Source organism: Phascolarctos cinereus, unplaced genomic scaffold (genome assembly GCF_003287225.1).
Source record: "Phascolarctos cinereus isolate Bilbo 61053 unplaced genomic scaffold, phaCin_HiC Scaffold_2;HRSCAF=192, whole genome shotgun sequence".
Classification (NCBI taxonomy): domain Eukaryota; kingdom Metazoa; phylum Chordata; class Mammalia; order Diprotodontia; family Phascolarctidae; genus Phascolarctos; species Phascolarctos cinereus.
In genome coordinates, this window is record NW_027555625.1 from 172,622,324 (window position 1) to 172,639,923 (window position 17,600).

The following is a 17,600-nucleotide window of genomic DNA, read 5'->3' on the forward strand; positions in this document are numbered from 1 at the left end:
TCTGAATTTTTTTTCTGCCTAACTGCCTCCTTTTCTCTATCTTATTTGTATACTTTTTCATAGTTCTCTTCTTTAGCTATGAAATGAATCAGATCTATGAAGAAATGAAACAATAAAGACTTCAGTGAAAGTGTTTAGCACACAACCCATGCTTATTCCATTGTCTTGAAGTAGACAGTGGAAAGTGGGGATGGGTTTGGAGGTTTGATATCCAGGATACTAATATTTAAACTGGCCAGTTGTTGGGCCCTTCTTTCAAGATTTCTTGAATCTTTTGCACAGGCTATTGTTTTTCCCCAGGTTTAAATTACAGTTGGTCGCTCCCTGATTCTATCCACTCAAACTGCTAGTGATTCTTAAAATTACCTTATTTACTTTTGTATGTGTATACATTCACATTCAGATGCACACACACACACACACACACACACAGGGCAGAATAAGCAAGGAACTTCCTCTATGTTTTTTTTTTCCTCTCCGTAGATTATAGTTACATTCCTATATATTATATAGGAAAGCAGGTACTGCTTAATTTTTGTAGCTGCCTGATACTTAAATGCAAGTTGATTGATTGATTGATTCCATAAGTCTCTTATTTATTTCAATCAGTTTAAGGGATTCTACCTTCCAGATACCATCTATAGATGCTTCATCATGCCAAGAAGTCTAATAAGAACCTCAGGTTCATGTTATGTATTAGTTTTTCCCACATAGCTCAGCCTATGGTTGGCAATTTACTTACTGCTTCTATTCTTCTGATCCTGTGACTCAGAACCAGTCTACCTAAGCAGAAATCCCTTCCCTTTGCTTCCTCTTATTCACATATATACTCCTCTCCAATATCTATAATATTCTTCCTGCCTTCTCCATTGAAAATCTTGGAACTCTAGATCTATTGCTTTTAATTTTTATTGATATATTGTTTTTATATCTATATTTCCTAACACATTACTTTATGCAAAGGTCCATTCCTTAAAACAAAAAGGCAAACAAAAAGAGTTCAACAAAACCTACCAACACATCAACCCAGTCCAAATTATGTGTGATATTCTACAGTTATCATCTTCCAACTAAGCAAAGAAGTGAGAAGAGTACAAGTCTTGCCTTTTCTTTGAGTCCAAGCCTGGTCATTATAATTTTATATATTGCTGTTTAGTTGTTTTTTTTTTATTTATGTTGTTGTAATAATTGCTTTTATTGATTTCTTGGTTCTTCTTACTTGATTAGCATCAATTCTCATGTTTCTCCACACTTGGATTTTCCATATTCTTTGCTTCATACCACACAGTGATTTTACATTAATTCAACAGAGCACGATTTGTTTAGCTATATTCCCAATTGATGAACATCTGCTTTGTTTCTGGCTCATTGCTACTACAAAAGTGCTGCTATAAATAGTTTAGTGTATTTGAGACCTTTCCTTTTATCACTGACCTCTTTGGAGCATATGGTTCACAGTGGGGATCTCTGGGTCAAAGGGTACAGTCATTTTAGTCTTAGAATAGTTCCAAATTACTTTCAGAATTATTGGATCAATTCACACATATGCCAACAGTATATTAAAACCCCTGAAGCATTTATTACTCACATTTTTGAGGTAATTTTTAACAATTTTTTGGGTGCAAGATTGAACATCACGATTATTTTGTTTCACATAAATGGCAAACAGACAAACTTAAATGTGATGTCTAAAGGAATTTCTAAACAATTGGAATTGTCTAAAAGTAGGATGGTTTGCCTCAAAAGTGCTGGATTTTCCCACCTTGGAGACATTCAAGAAGAAGATGGCTGGATGAACTGGTAATTGCCATGTTAAATTAGAAATTAATTTTGTGTATGGTTTAGACTAGATCGCTTGTGATATCCCTTTTAATTCTTAAATTTATGATCTTTCAATTATTGCCAAAAATGCTTTTCAGTTTTCCCAACAGTTCTTATCAAACATAGAATATATCACCAAGTAATTTATGTTCTTGGGTGTATCAAACAGTGGGTTATTTACTTTAATTGTCTCATTTTTCTTTTACTAGTCTTTTCCATGGATTTGATTTTTCTATTTTAAGAAAATGTAAAATAATTTTAATGATTGCCACCTTACAGAATAATTTGGGATTTGAAAGTGTCATTCTTCCCTTTGTTCCCACTTTTTTCATGGTTTCACATAATATTATAACTCTTGTTTCTCCAAAAATTAAAAACAATAGATCTAGAATTCTGATACTATTCCATCATGTATATGTGTGTGTGTGTGTGCATGTGTGTGTGTGTGTGTGTATGTGTGTGTAAAACCTTTTGGAATTTAATTGGTATGGCTCCAGATGAATAAATTAATTCATGTATCATTTTCATTACATTAGTGTAGAAGATCAGGGACAAATAAGAATTATTCCTGCAGTTATTTAAGTATTTATTTTGTATTTAAATAAATTTTGTTCCTATGTTTTGCTTTTATACTACATATATTTATTGATATATCTTTCTTTTCTCCTTTCCTCCTCATAGAGAAAACTTCTTTAAAAATTGGGTTGCTGTACTTATTTAATAATTTTAATGAAATACATTTACATTGGACATACTGTAAATAGCCAGAGTATTATATCTCAGAAAAATTTTCTTTGATACTTTCTTTGATAAAGATGACATATATACTATACAATGGTAACTTATTTGAGGGCACATTACATCATCTAATAAATTTAATTAACATATAGCTTACATGAATCAAGGTACTGTAGAAACTTATGGCAATGACAGTATGTTAAAAGTTACTCCTCCAAAATCTTTATACATGAATAATTTAATCTCTTTACATTGTAGAAGCATTGAGTATACTCTGTAACTCTGTGTCTTCACTTGAAATTTACATGCTAGCATTGCTGACACTTCAGCTGTCACAATACTTCTAAAAAATATTTTTGGTTTCCAACATTCACTTCTATAAGATTTTCAGTTCTAAATTTTCTCCTAACCCCCAAGATGACATGCAATCTGATATAGTTCTACATATACATTCATATTAAACATATTTTCATGCTAATTATGTTGTGTCACAATAATTTTTATTTCCAAAATTGATAAGCCACTTCTGATTAACTCACATGATAATGCCAAATACTTAGATGCATGATCTAAATACTATTTTCCTGAAGACATCTAAATCAAAAATCAAAACTTGTTGTCTTGAAGCACATAGATGCCCTGATGAATTGTCCTGTAGAATATGAATTTGTTTCTTGAAAACTGTTGTCCAAAAATCTTTGGAAATGAACTTCATGATATCAACTGATCCTTGAACCTTGTGGTATCCTTTGTAAACCTGTCTCTGAATCCTTTCCCCCCTCTAAAACCCATTTTTTTTGCATCATAGTAATGTATCTCCCATTTTCCACCTCTTGTTGGTGAAACCATTTCCTGCTTCTTCTCCTAGGCTTCAGGGACCCCAGGAGGTAGAGGTCAAGACCCCACCACTGCCACCTTGGAGATGAATACTACTACTACTTCTGGGGCTGCCACCAGGCCCCATTATGCCAGAGCCCATCCTGCAGGTGGCTGGGGGTTAGGGGATTCACCCAGAGAGGTTTCCTTTACAATGAATAATAACAAATAAGGGGAAAAACAGTTCTGCTAAACTAACCAAAGAGACTAAATAGTCTGAAATGACATGAATTGTTTCTCCTATATTTACTCCAACCTTGGCAAAGAAAAAGGGAGGATTGACTTTTGGGGGAATATGCTTATGTGTTATGATTTCACAGTATACAGTTTTAATTTTTATTTGTTGCTTTGTAAAAAGTTTACATTGTTGTAGTCATTGTGTAAATTGCTTTCCTGGTTCTGCTTACCTCATTTTGCATCAGGTCATCTAGGTCCTCCCATGCTTCTCTTATTTTATCACTTCTTATTGAGCAATACTATTCCATCATATTTAATTACTGTTAATTCCATTACTATTCCATTCCATCATATTCCATTACTGTTTTTTTTGTCATTGTCATTTTGACCAATATACATTTTGTTTCTAGTTCTTTGCTCCTACAAAATTGCTGTTACAATTTTTTTTTGTGTGCATTTGAGATTTTTCTTGTTATCATTTACCTCCCTGGTGTATATGTGAGCTCTCTGGGTCAGAGCATGGGAATTTTAGTCACTTTGTTAGCATGTTTCTAAATTACATTCCATAATGGTTCAGGGCAATACAGAGCTCTATCACCAATGCATTAATTTTGCTGTCTTTTAAAAATCCCTCCAATATTCAATCAATCAATGAATAAGCAAGCATCTATAAAGCACCAAATATGTGTCAGTCTCTGTACTGGCTACTGGGATACACATGCCAAGATGAAACAGTATCTACTCTCAAGGAGATTATATTCTTGTATAAGTGTATTCCCTAAGGAGGGAAATATTTGCATAAGTTCATACAGAACAATTATGAAGGGAACAAATGCGAAGTACTTAGTGAGAAAATTCAGAATTGGGGACATCAGGAGAAACTGCATGTAGAAAGTCTTGTTTGAATTAAATCTTGAAAGTAGAAGTATAAAGAGGCTAGAAAGACAGGTTGGTGTCAGGCTGAGTAGAGTGTTAAGAGCTAAGTAAAAGGGTTTGTATTTGATGCTAGAGGCAATAAGCAACCATTATAGTTTATTGAATTATAAGAAACATGGTCAGAGCTGTACTTAAGAACAATCATTTGGGCAGTTGCGTAGAACCAAGTATCAAATACATTGGCAGATTAAAATGTAATTGATAAATATTTGAGGAAATAAATAAAAAAAGAACATTGATAATGTCATTATGTGGTTTTCTAAGTCAATATGCAGGTGGCAATGTATCAATTTGGTTTTAACAGGACCAGTGTAGAAAATAGACTGTGTTGGAGAGTCTTGAAGCATGGGGCTCAGTTAGACTGTTGCAATAACCTAGATATATAGTCATGAAGGCTAAATGAAAATGCTGCCTATGTAAGTAAAAAGAAGGGTGAGATGTCAAGATTTGTCAAATGATTAGATATATGGATTGAGGGAGAGTAAAGAAGAGTGGGGAGTCAAGGATTGCACTGAGGATATGAACCTGAGAATCTGGAAGAATGGTGGTGCCTTCAACAAAAGTAAAGAAGTTGGAAGAGAAGTGGGTTTTGGAGGTACGTATAAGAAGCTCTATTTTGGAAATACTGCATTTGAGATATCTCTGGAACATCCAATTTGAAACATCAAATATGCAGCTCATACTGTGGAATTGAAGAATATATGTATGTACACATGTGTATACACATATATTTGCAAATTATACATATATATATATATACACACATATATTTATATATGTGTGTGTTGTGTGTGTATGTGTGTGTGTGTGTATGAATCATTTGTATAGAGATGATGATACACTGGAAAGTAATGTGGCCACTGAGAGAAATTCTATGGAGAGTTAGAGATTTTATAAAGATGACAAACAAACAAAGGATATTGAGGAGTGGTCAGAGATTCAGAAGAATAAGAAGAATCATATCATGTCATGAAATATCAGTGAAAAGAGACTCTAGGACGAAAGGGTGGTCAACAGGACAAAATACAACAGAAAGGTCAAGTACATACAGAATGTAATGAAGGACTGGGTCTTGGAAAAGAATAAGCAGCAGCTGGACAAGGTGAGAGACTTGACAGTTGATGACAATATGGAATTGAATTGGTTAACTATAGGATTGAGATTGGCCTGAGAAAGTACTCAGGGATGGAGGAATTAAGGTCACAATGAGGGCAAAAAAATAGGTGTAGGAAGGATAAAACATAGGGACAAATATAATGCTAGGCAGTTGTGGTCAGATAAAGAAGGTTAGAATTTCTAATTAAGGAAGCAAAAAAACTTGAGAGTAATCGTGAGAATTATTTTATGACCACCCACCCCTATCTGTGGCCAAGATGGAGTGAAGGAGTAGATTGTATAATTTAAAAGGTTAAAGATTTGGGAGGTCAGGGAGCAGCAATATGAGTAATGAAGTTTCTATCATAAAGGCAGGAGTTGGGGAAGAGAGCAAGAGAGTAAATAGATGCTAAACTTCATGATAAGGGAGAAAAAAATGACCTGTGGCCCAGTAGGAAATAGTCTCTGGGGGCTGAAGACAAGTTGGTGAAGACAAGGCAGGGACTTGCCTGAGCTCTCCCCTAAACCCTTGAAAGACTTTTAAATAACACCCTAAAATAAATCTTGAAATGGCAGAACCTAGAAAAGGAGAGGGTGAAACAATTTTCCACCCACTTAAAAGTTTGGCAGGACAGGAGTGTTGCATGAGGGTGAGAGTGGAACGCAGTCCAGTGTAGGCTGTAGTAGCTGCTTCCAGAGTTCTCAGCCCACATATAGTAAGGGGATCAAAAATGTGATCAGAAGATTACATGGGTCTCTTTGCTGGCACTGGGCACAGTACTCTGTTGCTTTGCCCATACTCAGATCCAGGTTGCACTCCAGGGCGAGTGCCAGCAGTTCCAGGGTGAGAAGGAGCACTAGCATAGCAGAGCTTGTAGCCCATGGGCCTCATCAGTTCTAGGACAGGAAAGAGTGCTTATGGTCTTTCACAGACCAAAGCACAGGCCAGGAGAGTAGTAAACACACCTTTCCTTAGATCATACCACCTTGGAAAAACTGAAAACTTACAGGTCCCTAAAAATATCTCTGAAAATAGTTGCACAAAACCCATGAAGCTTGGAACAGTACACCCTCAACCCTGCAGCAGAGCCCCACTTTAGCAAAGAGTTAAAAATCAAGAAATAGGCTGGGAAAATGAGAAAAACAATGAACAGAAAAAATATTCTGACCATAGATGTTACTATGGTGATAAGGAAGATCAAAACACACACTCAGAAGAAGACAGTGAAGTCAAAATTCCTACATCCAAAATCTCCAAGAAAAATACGAATTGTTCTCAGGTCATGGAAAAGCTCAAAAAAGGATTTTAAAAATCAAAGGCAGAGGAAAAATTGAAAATAGAAATGAGAGTGATTAAAGAAAATCATGAAAAAGGAGTCAACAGCTTGGTAAAGGAGACACAAAAAAATACGAAAGAAAATAAGACCTTGAAAAATAGCCTAACCCAAATGGCAAAAGAGGTCCAAAAAGCCAAAGAGGAAAAGAATGCCTTGAAAAACAGAAATGGCCAGATGGTAAAAGATAAAGAGAACTCCTTAAAAAGAAAAATTGGCCAAATGAAAAAAGAGGCACACAAATTCACTGAAGAAAAGAGTTCCTTAAAAAAAATAGAATTGGCCAAATGGAAAATGAGGTACAAAAACTCACTGAAGAAAATAATTCCTTAAAAATTAGAATTGCGCAAGTGGAAGCTAATGATTCTATCAGACATTAAGAAATAAACAAAACCAAAGGAATGAAAAAAAATAGGAGACAATGTAAAATATCCTATTAGAGAAAACAACAGACCTGGAAAATAGATACAGGAGAGATAATGTAAAAATTATTGGACTTTCTGAAAGCCATGACCAAAAGAAGATCCTAGATAGCATCTTTCAAGAAATAGTCAAGGAAAATTACCTTGAGATTCTAGAACCAGAGGCTAAAATAGAAATTCAAAGAATCCATTAATCACCTATTGAAAGAGATCCCAAAATGAAAACTCCAAGAAATATTATAGCCAAATCCCAGAGTTGTCAGGTCAAGGAGAAAATATTGCTAGCAGCCAGAAAGAAACAATTCAAGTATTGTGGAGCCACAGCCAGGAAAACACAAGATTTAGCAGCTTCTATGTTAAAGAATTGGAAAACCTGGAATATGATATTTCGGAGGGCAAAGGAGGTAGGATTACAACCAAGAATAACCTACCTAGCAAAACTGAATATAATCCTGTGGTGGAAAAAATGGATATTCAATGAGATAGAGGACTTTCAAGCATTCCTGATGAAAAGACCAGAGCTGAATAGAAAATTTAACTCTAAAATATGAGACTTAAGAAAAGCATAAAATGGTAAACAGTTAAGGGAAATAATAAGGGACTTAATAATTTTAAACTGTTTTACATTCCTATGTGGGAAGATGATATTTATAATTTATAAGAACTTTCTCATTATTAGAGTAGTTAGAAGGAGTATATATATAGATAGAGGGCACAGGTGTGAGTTGAATATGAAGGGATGATATCTAAAAAAATAAAAATAAGGGATGAGAGAGGAATGTACTGGGAGAAAGAGAAAGGGAGAGATAGAACAGAGTAAATTATCTCACATAAAAGAGGCAAGAAAAACCTTTTACAGAGGAGGGGAAAGGTGAGAGGTGAGGGAGTTAGTGAACCTTACTCTCATCAGTATTAGCTCAAAGAGGGAATAACATACACACTCAATTGTGTCTAGAAATCTATCTTACCATACAGGAAAGTAGGAGGAGAAGAGGATAAGAGAAGGGAGGGGGCAGTGATAGAAGGGACAGCAGATTGGAGGAGTCAGAAGTAAAATACTTTTCAGGGGACACAGGGTAAAAGGAGAGAGAGAATAGAATAAATGGGAGGGGAATAAGAAGGAGGGAAATACAGTTAGCAGTCATACTTGTGATAAAAATTTTGAAGCAAGTATCTCTGATAAAGGCTCAAACATATAGAGAAATGTGTCAAATTTATAAAAATAAGAGCCATTCCCCAATTGGTAAATGATAAAAAAAAGATCAGTTTTAGATGAAGTAAAGTATAGCCATGTGAAAAATACTCACTATTGATTTGAGAAATGCAAATTTAAAAATTCTGAGGTACTACCTCGTACCTATTAGATTGGCTAATAAGACAGAAAAGGTACATGACAAATTTTAGAGGGGATGTGTGAAAAATGAGATATTAATGCACTATTGGTGGAGTTGTGAACTGATTAATCCATTCTATAAAGCAATTTGGAACTATGCCTAAAGGGCTATAAAACTCTGCTTACCATTTGAATCTAGCAATACCACGACTAGGACTTTATCCCAAAAGAGGTAAACAACAAAAAGGAAAAAGGACCTATATGTACAAAAATATTTATAGCAACTCTTTTCTGAGAGCAAAGAAATAGAAACTGTGGGGATGCCCATCAATTGGAGAATGGCCAAATAAGTTGTGGTATGTGACTGTGATGGGATACTATTGTATTGCAAGAAATGATCAGCAGGATGCTCTCAGAAAAACCTGGAAAGACTTGCATAGGTTAATATAAAGTACAATGTATGTGTACAAAGTATTTGTACAAGTATATGTACAAAGGAACAGAGATATTGTAAGATGATCAGTTGTGAATGACTTAGCTATTCTCAGCAATACAATACAAGACAACTGAAGGATTTATAATGAAAAAATGTTATCCATCCCCAGAGAAAGAACTAGTGGTGTCTGAATATAGATTAAATCATACTCTTTTTTTACTTTATTTTTCTTCAGGTTTTTTGTCTATCTTTTTTTTTTTCACGTGACTATTATGGATATATTTTGAATGACTACATATGTATATATCAAATTGCTTGCCTTCTCAATGAGTGCAGCTGGGGAAGGAGGAAGGGAGAGAATTTGGGCCTCAAAGTTTTAAAAACACATGTTAAAAATTGTTTTTACATGTAACTAAATAAATAAATAAAAATTTAGCATGATCTACATTAAAGGATTGGAGGGCTTAGAATATAAATTCTGGAGGGCAAAGGAGCTGAATTAACCAGGTTCAACTTCCTAGCAAAAGTGAGTATAATCCTTCAGGGGAAAAGGGGGGATTCAATGATACAGAGGACTTTCAAACATTCCTGATGAAAAGACCAGAGCTGAATAGAAAATTTGGCTTCCAAATATAAGACTTTAGAGAAGCATAAAAAGGTAAACAAGAAAGGGAAATCATAAGGGACTTGATAAGATTAAACTGTTTACATTCCTACATGGGAAGATGATACTTGTAACTTATAAGAACCTTCTCATTATTAGGGCAGTTAGAGAGATTATATATAGACAGATGGCACAGGGGTGAGTTGAATATGATGGGATGATATCTTTGAAAATAAAATTAAGAGGTGAGAAAGACAAATGCACTGAGAGAAAGAGAAAGGGAGAGGTAGAATGGGGTAAATTATCTCACATGAAAGAGTCAAGGAAGAACTATTACGGTGGAGGGGAAGAAGGGGGAGGTAGCGAGGAGCGCTTGAACCTTACTCTCATGAGAATTAGCTCCAAGAGCGAATAACATACGCACTCAGTTGGGTATAGAAATCTATCTTACCTGAGAGGAAAGTAGGAGGGGAAGGGGATAAGGGAAGTGGCAGGTGCTCATAAAAGGAAGGGTGAATTGGGAGAGGAAATAGTCAGAAACAAAACATTTTTGTGGAGGGACAGGGTGAAAGGAGAGAGAAAATAGTGTAAACAGGGAAAATAAGATGGAGGGAAATATAGTCAGCAATCATATCTGTGAAAAAAATTTTGAAGCAAGGTTCTCTAATAAAAACCTCCTCTCTTAAACATATAGAGAAATGGGTCAGATTTCTAAAAAAAAAAAAGAGCCATTCTCCAATTTGCAAAAATTCAAAAAAAACAACATATGAATGGTCAGTTGTCAGATGAAGTAATCAAAGCTGTCTATAGCCATATGAAAAAATGCTCTAAATCACTACAGATTGAAGAAATGCAAATTAAAACAATACTGAGGTACCTCCTCACACCCATGCAGGGATGGGGAACCTGGGGCATTGAGGTCACACATGGCCTTCAAAGTCCTTGGGTGTGGCCTTTTTGGTTCCTGGGGTGCGGCCTTTTGATTGAGTCCAAGTTTTATAGGACAAATCCTTTTATTAAGGGATTTGTTCTGTGAAGTTTGGATTCAGTCAAAGGGCCACACTTAAGGACCATCCTAGAGGGCCACACATGACCTGAAGGCCACAGGTTCCCCATCCCTGGCTGGCTAATAAGACAGAAAAGGAGAATGATAAATATTGGAGGAGATGTGGGAAAATTGAGACACTAATGCACCATTGGTGGAGTTGTGAACTGATTCAGCCATTATGTAGAATAATGTCGAACTGTTCTCAAATATTTATAGCAGCTCTTTTCTAGTGGCAAAGAATCAGAAATTGAAGGGATGCCCATCAATTGGGGAATTGATTTGTGGTATGTGATTGTGATGGAATACTATTGTGATATAAGAAATGAGGAGGTAGATACTCTCAGTAAAACCTGGAAAGACTTACCTGAATTGATGCAAAGTGAAATGAATAGAATCAGGAGAGCATTTACATAGTAATAGCAATATTGTATGATGATCAACTGAGAATAACTTAGCTTTTCTAAATAATACAATGATCCAAGACAACTCTGAAAAACTGATCATGAAAAATGCTCTCCATTCCCAGAGAAAGAATTGATAGTGTCTGAATACAAATTGAAACATAATTTTTTCACTTTATTTTTCTTCTTTTTTTTTTAAATTTTGATCTATGTTTTCTTTTGCAACATGACTAACATGTAAATATTTGGGCATGATTACACATATATAACCTATATTGAATTACTTGCCTTTTCAATGAAGGGGATGGTGAGGGGCAGAGAGAATTTGGAGCTCAATTTTTAAAATGTATGTTGAAAATTGTTTTTACGTGTAATTGGGGAAAAATAAAATATTAAATAAAAAAGAAAATAGTTTCTGTGATTTGGATAAAGTAGAAAAGTTTGATTCTGAATTGAAAATTTCAAAAGAGGGGAGGTTGCTAAGCAATGGTGGCCATGCTCAGTTTTGTTGATTGTAATCATCTGTTTTATCTTTTGTGATTTCTTCTGTTATTTGTTAAGACTAAGGCTTCTCTCCCTAGCTATAGCTGTTAAGGGTTGATTTTGTACTTTGCTACTTTATTGAAGTAATTGTCTTAATTATTTTCATTGTTGATTCTATAAGATTTTCTAAAGCATATGTAAAACTACCAGCAAATAGGAGTTTCTGTCTCCTCTGTGCCTAACCTCATTCCTTTAATCTCTTTCTCTTGTCTCCTTGCTATTGCTAGCATTTTTTTTTCTTGGCGAGGCAATTGGGGTTAAGTGACTTGCCCAGGGTCACACAGCTAGTAAGTGTCAAGTGTCTGCTCTAAGACCGAATTTGAACTCAGGTTCTCCTGACTCCAGGGCTGGTGCTCTATCCATTGTACCACCTAGCTGCCCTATTGCTGGCATTTCTAAGGACTATGTCAAATAACAGTGGGGGTAAAGGGACAATTTGCTATTACTCCTGTAGTTATCAGGAAAGTTTCTAATATTTTCTCATTATATTTAAGCTAACTTCTGGTCTTAGAAACTTTTTGTCCTATCAAAAACATCTTTCAATGGCTATTATTTATAGGTTTTAAAAAAATTCATAAATGAGTATTTTACTTTGCTAAAGGTATTTATTGGATTATATATGTATACATATATGCATATATATGTAGGATATTTTGGTTTTTATATGTAAATTATCATATTTTCCTAAAGGCCAACCTTCTTTTATATCCCCAGTATAAGTTCAACTTGTTAATAGTAAATGTAAAAAAAAATTAATTATTTTAGTCCTTTTAACAGGATTTTTAAAATGACTGTGCAACAGTGTTTGCAACACATACTGAGAGGAAGGAGTTATCTATTTCCAAAGAGAGCAGGAAGTTATATTTCCTCTTTGACCAAAATTTGTCATCACAATTAATCTGAGCATGGCATGATTATTTACACTATTGTAAATCATATAGTTATTGTGAATCATATATATTGCTCTTCTACTCTTCATTCTGCATCAGTTAGTACAAGTCTTCCCATAGTTCTCTGAATTCTTGGTGTGAATTTCTTATGGTGTAATACTATTCTATTTTATTGGTATACCACAATCTATTCAGCCATTCCTTAATCACTGAGTACCCAGTATATTTCCAGTTTTTTGATACCACAAAGTATGCAACTATGATTACAAGCTTCACCAGGGTTCAAGATAAATCCACAGAAATCATCAATATTTCCATATTATACTAACAAAAAAAGGTAAGGATGGAAAAAGACATTTCATTCAAAATAGCTATAAAATACGTAACTTATCTGTGAATTAATCTACCAAAATACATGCAAGTTTTATAGAACTTTAACTACCAAATACTCTTTACAGAAATAAAGGAAGACCCAGCAGAGATTAGCTTGTTGGTTTTTTTTTTGAGGGGTATAGTATTTTTCATATTCCCTTATCCTGTGAGCCAATATCAAATTATTCTCCCCTTAGATTTTTTTTTTTAAATCTCAGGCTTTGTGATATCCTCTAATATGTTTTTGGAACACAAGAGGGTTTGGTTTTTTTTTTTAACCTTATTGCATGTTGGTTTTTCCCTAGACCATTTAGAGGAAGGAAATTGCTTGCCCCTTCCCTCCTCCTTTCAAAAACAGATGTGCTTTTGGAATACTTTTGTGTTTATCAGGATGAAGTAGAAGGGATTACTTTGGATAAATTTCTGCATCAAAGGAAGAGTTAAACTAGTGAAGGCTTTATAACATAAAATGAAAGTATCTTTCCTATTTCAAAACTGTAAAATTCATTGTTTGCTACCTTTGTGTGAATTTGGACAAGTTGTTAAGACTTCTCTGGGCTTCAGTTCTCCAAGCAGAAAATGTAGGGGGACCAGATTATTTCCAAGGTGTTTCCAACTCCAAAGCTATGTTATTAAGAATTTATGACATTTAGAATCCTTCAAAATGTGTCACTGCCCTAGCTTTCTAACTGTATCTCAAAATACTCTCCACATAATAGATATGCTCCAGGCAAGCTGGCTTACTTTCCATTTCACCATGTACATCCTGGGCTTTCCCACCTCATGTATATACAATTGTCACAATATACTATCAACAGTATAGGACTTATTGCTCCAAATCTTACATCTGATAGTGTGCCAGAAAATTATTCAGTAGCCATGAGGCCATTGAAGACTGTCTGACTGTGGCAGCCTGTCCTAACATGGGCCTACTGCTAAAATGTGAGAAGTCCAAGTGAATGATGGGATTTCAGACTAAGAGTAAAAAAACTAGAAAGAATTAACCTATTTTTTTAAACTACACATCTTTATTGGATGTAGAGATGCTCCCTATTTTATTTTATGTTTTTGATTGCCACTTCTTTATGTCCTAATTTTAATTTATCTCTTATTTCTATTATTTCTAAAACACACTAAATTCTATGTACATATTCTGTACAAGGCTTACCACTTCGTGTTCAATTAATCTCGGTTAAATAGTGATAAGTTTGTAATGTTGTCTTTTTATTAGTTTTATTTTTTAATTAACAGAAAGAAATCTATTCTCTCTCTCTCTACCATCTCCCACCCCACTGGGAAAAAAAAAAGAAAAATAAATTTCCTGCAACAAATATGCATAGTTGTCTGTGTTAATATCTATCTACTACCTATCCATCTATCTATCTATCTATCTATCTATCTATCTATCTATCTATCTAATGATCTATCTATCAATATTGGTAACTTGAATTCAATACCTCTTTATGAGGAGGTGGATAATATGCTTTATCACTGGTATTCTGGAATTGTGGACGGTCATTGCATTGATTATAGTTCTTATAACTTTTAAAGTTGTTTGTCTTTAAGGTGTCGCTATTGTATAAACTGTGCTTCTGGTTCCATTCATTTCATTCTTCTTCAGTTTATAAATATCTTCAAAATTTTTCATTTTTTACAATATTAATTTTATAATATAAATTATTTCAGTTCTGTTCACTTCACGCTACATGTTATTAAAGCTCTTTCTATGTTTCTTTGGAATAATCTATTTTCTCATATGTTATAGTATATTAGTATTCTATCATATTCATATATCATAATTTGTTCAGTGCCAATTGATAGTAAACCCCTTAGTCTTCAGCTTTTTTTTGGGGGGGGAAGGAGCATGACAAACAAAACTGTTATAGATAGTTGTGTATATGTAAGACTTTTTCCTCTTCCTTTTGTCTCATTTGGGTATTGGCTAAACAGTGGTATTGCTAAAAAGCATGTACTGTTTAGTAACTTAGAAGGCATAATTCCAAATTGTTTTCTATAACCATTCACAGATCCACCAACAGTACATTATCTCTTTTCCCACAGCTCCTCAACCATTTATCATTTTCCTTTTTTCATCTTGGCTAATCTCATGGGTGTGAGGTGGAATCTCAAAATTCTTTAGTTTATATTCCTCTAATTATTAATGATTTGGAACATTTTTTCATATGACTGTAGATGGCCTTGATTACTTCTCTTCAGAATTGACTTTTCATAACCTTAAAACATTTATCATTTAGGGATGGCTTTTGTCTTTATAAATTCTGAGCAAACATGATAGAGAAAACAATTATTCTACCTTGCTAAGGCACAATCTTCCTTTCTTTTAACGAACATTTATATGTTCCATCAATTGTAATTACTTGTTAATGTTATTTTGCTTCACTGTTTTCAGGAAGTATGCTTTGTAAATTTGTTGTGTTAAATCAAAATTTACCAATGAAAACAAGAGAAACTTTAAAATAGCAATAATTTATTTTATTAGTATTATCTGAGGCTTAGAAAAGACGCTTGTGACATAGTCAATAATTCCTCATCAGACTCATTGGCAGTGAAGAAGCTAACATGTCATGAGCGTCTTAAATGCACCCCGTCTCAGGATCTATGTCAGTACTGTTTCATCACTGGTCCTCTGGAATCAAGTGAGATGCTTAAAAAGTGCTTTACAAATACTGAAGTACTACTTTGAACACCATTGGACACAGGTCAGTTGACTTCCAAGTCCAGTGAGCTTTCCATCACTCCATGGCATACATTGTTTTAATTCAAAGCATATAGGTACTTTGAGTATTACCTGTAGCCTTGGCGTCAAACACAAATAAAAAAGGGAGCAGTAAACAGTATCTAAATATCCCTGTTGGCCACATAATGATGTAAAAAATAACTCATTTATATATTTCTCTTTAAATTTAATACATCAACATATTAAAATCAGATAGGAACTACATTTTAATTTGGTTTGAGCGCCACTCAGGAGTATTGTGGGCCTGTTTGACACCTCTGGTCTTCAGCATGCATCTAGATGTAGTTCATTGCTAAACCTTTCTTTTCTTTCTTTTCTTTTTTTTCTTCCTTACTTTCTTCCCCTCTTTCTTTGCTTCTTTCTTCCTTTCCTTCTTCCTTTCTTCCTTCCTTCTTTCCTTCCTTTCTTTCTCTCTCTCTCTTTCTTTCTTTCTTTCTCTCTTTCTTTCTTTCTTTCTTTCTTTCTTTCTTTCTTTCTTTCTTTCTTTCTTTCTTTCTTTCTTTCTTTCTTTCTTTCCTCCTTTCCTCCTTTCCCCCTTTCCTCCTTTCCTTCTTCCTTTCTTTCTTTTTCTTCAGATTAAGCAAAAATCAACTGTTCCAGGCAAGGAAGAAAACAGGTCTTTAATACTGAAGAACACCAGTAAGAAGATTAGCACTCAATTTTATGGAAACCTAGAGAACCTCTTCCCAGCCCCCCTTTCTTTTTTCTCCACCACCACCTCCACTATCAGTATTGCTAACCGTTCCCCCCCACACACACACAACCACACCCACACCCACACTTTTTACAAAAAGAACTGTCAGGTCTCAGTTGCGACTTTTTTTTTTATTTCCTGATGGCTTTTCCCCCAACACTATGGTGTATAAGTTCATTCTTTCACTGAATTTGGAACTCATTTACCGGTAATAAGGATGGTGATGAGATACCTTATTCTCTATTCTCCGAAGAGTTCATTGACAATTCAGACCCATGGATGTGAAAAGATTGTTCACCTCATTGGAAACACAGTCCTCCCAGCACAATGAAAAGGCCCTCCACAACAGCAGCCATAGCTCTATTTTGTTAAGGATCAGTGGAATCTGACACACTGTTTCTCAATCTCTCGAGAGATTCGTGTTGCCAAACAGTTTAAAGTGTAAGAAACAGCTCTGGTGAAGGAAAGAATGGAGTGGCTGTTTTTTCAAACAGGGAGTCTTAGGTGACAATTCCTGTTGGGCTCCCAAAAGCCCTTTCAGAACAGCTTTCTTATTGCACATAAATGTAGGTCATGAAAGTAATGCCATCTTTCACTCCCACAGATAGAGGCCAAAGTCCAATTCTTCCTTTGTCTTTAATGTAAACAGGACACATTATTTTCTCTTTGCACAGTGTAGCTATATTGAAACATTATATTGTGTTAGGCAAAGATCCCCTCTTTTCTCTCCCGTTCATTCAAAGATCATTTCTCATGAACTTGCGCTAAGGGACACAGCATTCTGTGCTAGGTGTGCTCTGAGAGGATGTGAAAGAAATAGAAGCCACAGTTGCTGTCCTCAAAATGTTTATAATCTAGGTAGGAAGGTAAACTATGGACTCTAATAACAGAAGAGGAATTTCAAAGCAGCAGGTGAGCAAGCACATGTGGAAATGTTGCAGCTGCCGGCTAAATGGAGAAATTGACAAGGAGGGTAACACTATGCCTGAGATGTATCACAGATAAGTTTGAGCAGAACAAAAGACCTATAATCTTCTAGTCCAGAGGTGTCACACGCACAGCCAGGGGTCATATTGAATGATGACACTACTGAGTACCCTTTAACTAGATTAAAATGCAATT